The sequence below is a fragment of the Acinonyx jubatus genome, chromosome B3 (genome assembly GCF_027475565.1).
Source record: "Acinonyx jubatus isolate Ajub_Pintada_27869175 chromosome B3, VMU_Ajub_asm_v1.0, whole genome shotgun sequence".
NCBI classification, from domain to species: domain Eukaryota; kingdom Metazoa; phylum Chordata; class Mammalia; order Carnivora; family Felidae; genus Acinonyx; species Acinonyx jubatus.
In genome coordinates, this window is record NC_069386.1 from 54964915 (window position 1) to 54969077 (window position 4163).

Below are 4163 nucleotides of genomic sequence, written 5' to 3' on the forward strand. Positions count from 1 at the left end.
GGCATTCCAAGTTAGAAACAGAGACCTAGTGTCAAGAAGAGTGCTTTGCACATAGTAGGTGCTCCATAACTACTATGGAGGCAGGAGATTCCTTCCACCTCAGTGTCTCGAAGTCGTATCTAATCAAGGCTTTTCCATGAGAATTGCTATAGGATCCTACAGGGAATTCTGGCTCCCTGGTGTCTTCCTTGACTTCCTTCCTGAAGTATGGCTACCAAGGGAGTCAGTCCACCTCAGCCGTTTAGAACACACTAAGTTCCTATCTGCTTGGATCTTCCATCCAGCCTATGGGCCAGAGTTGGATTTTCAGAAGACAAAGCTAATCCAGTGAGGGGGTGGCAAGGAGTGAACTCTGCTCGGAAGAGAAAGAGAAGATTGAGTTCTATATTGATTCATTCATCTTGAGAGCTCTCCACTCTGCAGAATGGAATTCAATTAATATTTTAGGTTTTTAATGAAACTTGTTCTCACCATGACTTTTCCTGTCACCATTGATTTGAGTTCTGGTTTTGTAGAATTCAGTATTAAAGGTCTTTTATAATCAGTATATGCCCTCATAGTTTTTTTGTTTTGGTTTGATTCCCCAGCCAAATCAATGAGAAATAAGAAGCTGTTTTTTTTTTCTTTCACTTAGGGAATATTTTTTAAAGGAAGCATTATTTAATCTATAATTCTGCACCCTTTATTGTTAGTTAAAGGTTAGTATGTTTAACTTCAGTTTATAGCGCAATGTATCTTTCAGATTCTCTCTGACTCACTTTCTTTGAATCCGTCCCTGTGATGGCTAATTTTATGTGTCAACTGACTGGTTCACAGGGTGCCCAGATATTTGGCTGAAGATGATTTCTGGGTGTCTGTGAAAGTGCTTCCAGATGAGATTAGCATTGGGATCTGTAGACTGAGTAAAGCCAGTTGTCCTCCTCAGTGCTGGTAGGCATTATCCAATCTGTTGAGTTCCTGAACAGAACAAAAAAGTGGTCGAAGGCAGAATTCACTCTCTCTCTCTGCCTGACCGCTGGAGCTGAAACACTGGCCTTTTGCCCTTAGACTGAGACTTACACCAGAGTCTCAGGTCTCTGGACTCAGATTGGAATTTACAACCACCAGCTTTGCTATGTCCCCAGATTACAGATGGCAAGTTGTGGAATCTTCCAGCCTCCACAACTATGTGAGCCAATTCCTGGTAACAAATTTCTTTATATACATCCATTTGATTCTGTTTCTCTGGAGAATACTGACTATTACAGTCCCTTATCATGATGTGACTGTGGCTTTGTGACTTTAGGACAATTTGATATCTGGTCCCTTCTGGCCATTTATCTTCGACCTCCAGCATTTCCCCATCAACAGAGGTCAACAGAAGTAATCAAATTGATAGCCCTGTCTGCCTTTTTACCTTTCAGGATGGTCTACTATTCTTTATGACTTTCAAGATTCTATCTTTCCTGATTTCCTTGCAACTTAGTCTTTCCTATCAGAAAAGGACAGCTTTCCACTTTTGCCTTTGAAAAAAATATATATATATATCTTTCCAAAATCATTTATTTTCTTTTCCATAGTCAGGGTCTATTTGAAATTTTATATAGCACTCTCTTAAGACAGGCTAGAAATGGTTACCAGACCTGCAATTTAGAGCAAAAAATTACTGGCTAAAATCTTCACAGCCATTTGTTTCAAAATGTTTTAAAATGAAAGCTAAAAGGTAGCTTTAATGTAACTTTCAAAAAAATGTTTATTTATTTATTTTCAGAGAGAGAGAGTGTGTGTGCATGTGAGTGGGAGAGGGGCAGAGAGACAATCCCAAGCAGGCTCCACTCTGTCAGCAAGAGCTGGATGTGGGGCTGGAACTCACAAACCATGAGATCATGACCTGGCCTGAAATCAAGAGTCAGACGCTTAACTGACTGAGCCACCCAGGCAACCCCAGAATGATGTTTTGAGTACTTGGTGTTCATCTAGTTACTGAGCGAGATATTGAACAGGTTTCCTTTCTATTGGGATGCAATTTCAAAGGGAAATATCTGTGTTTTTTTGTTTTTGTTTCTTGTTTTTTTTCTCTCTGCCACTTTTGAACACTAGGCTGTGGTCATTCCAAATCTTAGGTCTTATCATATCCCTTACTTTTTTTGACTGTGCCTTCTCCCCTCCTAAAATGTATTTCTGTCTCCTATCTGCCAGCCTTTCCCATGAATGCTTGGGCAGAGAATTTCTTTCAATTTTCTGGAATCTCAGCTTCTAACATCAATAAATAGTCCACCTATCACTTTGAGAACTTGCTGACCTCTTGCTTCTTATCAACTTGATACATTTTTATTTTTTGTCTTCGGTTTTTACATATTTTTGCCTCAGTTCTCTGGTGTGGCTTCTTTTCACCCAGTTCAGTACCATGGCTACCTAATTTTGGCTCTTCAGACCCTCACCTTCCCCTTCATCTCTTTTGTAGAGGCCCCTCCACCCCCAGGCTCTTGTTCTGCTGCTTACTGATCCTGCCCTTGCTCACCAGGGGTCTGTGTGCTGCTGAGCTGCTTGGGTCACAGCTTTTCTCAGATGCCGTTCATTTACCGCTGTGCCCTTACCCTCCTCCTTCTCTTGCCTATGCTCACTAAATTTCTCTTACCTGATTGTGCAAAACACGATTGCCAGAAATTAGAAAGTCTCTGTACCCACCCTCCCCCAACCCCAGTCCCCATCACCGCTCATTGCAGTGAAACAGTGGTTGCTCACAAGAGATTGATTTAGCTGGACAATACTGTGAGCAATACTGGAAATGCCTCATGGCCTCTCCCGGGTACAGTTTCCCCTCTCTTCTCCCTGCTTCTCATCATCTCTTTATTGGCTACAGGGAACCTACTATGCAAAGAGATTTGGGTAATATTTTATTTTGACAGTTTCAACTTACAGAAAAGTTACATAAATAGTAGAAGAACTTCCCATAGCCTCTTGACTCAGAGCCCCATTCAAGTTTTGCTAAATGTCTCATCAACATCCCTTATTAGCAGAAGGTCCATAAAAGGAGTATCTACTGAGCCAGTTATCAGTGTCCCAGTCTTTTAACCTGGAATGTTCCTTAGCCTTCCCTAATCTCCATGACCTTCACATTCTTAAAACTGTAGTCTAGTCATTTTATGGACTTTTCATCAATTTAGTTTTCCAGTGCTTCCTCAAGATTAGGCCACAATGATATATTTTGTGGAGGGAATATCATAGATGTAAGAGATTATGTAAAAAGCTGTTTCTCATCCAATTTTTGCCCACAAGTTTTGGCATCCTTTGGGTATGTTTTTTGCCTGAATTGATTATTACTGTGATGGAAATTGCATTTATCCAATACTATCATTCCGTCTACATGCATTATTTGATTTCCTATCCCCCCCCCCCAAAAAAAAGACTTTGTCTCTCAAGTCATTAATTTATTCATTCATTTATTTATATCAGTGTGGGCTCATGGCTTCCTATTTTATTCAACATGTTGTAATGCACTCCCATATTATTATTTGTTCATGCTCAAAATGTCCAAGTTTGGCCATTGGAAGTCCTTATATATGTGAACTTTTGGCATGTCTTCATCATTCCTCCATAATTTCCTTACTTTCTGTCATTAAAAAGATATTCCAGACTCACTTTGTTCTTTGCCTGACCCAACCCTGGGGAATCAGTCATTTATATTTATATGTGTATACATCGCTTCTTGGCCTTTTGGCTAAGATCGAGTGTATGTTTATATGTGTATATATATGTATGTATGCATATATACATGTGTGTATATATATGCATATGTGTGTACATACATGCATATATACATATTCTATATTTATTCTCTTTCTAACTATATTGAAAACCATGGGTACCCACTGATTCTTCTGATTCTAGTACAGCACCACAGGGTTTATTCTAACTTTCCTCCTTTCTATACTTGTCCTTCCTTTCGCGACAGTGAGAAATTTGGCTTCAGGATTTCCATCACCATGTATGTAACCAATCTCCTGACCTCACCGGGCTGCTATGCTGCTTGTTGCGAGCCCAGCTCCTTCTTGGGCCTGCCTCCTTCAGATAACCTACATACTTGTGAATGCCTTAGTGTCTTTTTGATAAAGGAAATAAATAAACCAAGAAATATTTTTTAAGAAGGGAAGAGAAAAAGCAAAAGCACAGTGCTAAGAGCT

At 39.9% G+C, this 4163-nt stretch overlaps 1 pseudogene; it reads left to right on the top strand.

Moving 5' to 3' along the window:
• The first annotated feature begins 3680 nt into the window (after positions 1-3680).
• On the top strand, positions 3681-3809 carry LOC113602123 (uncharacterized; annotated as a pseudogene).
• Positions 3810-4163: the final 354 nt, after the last annotated feature.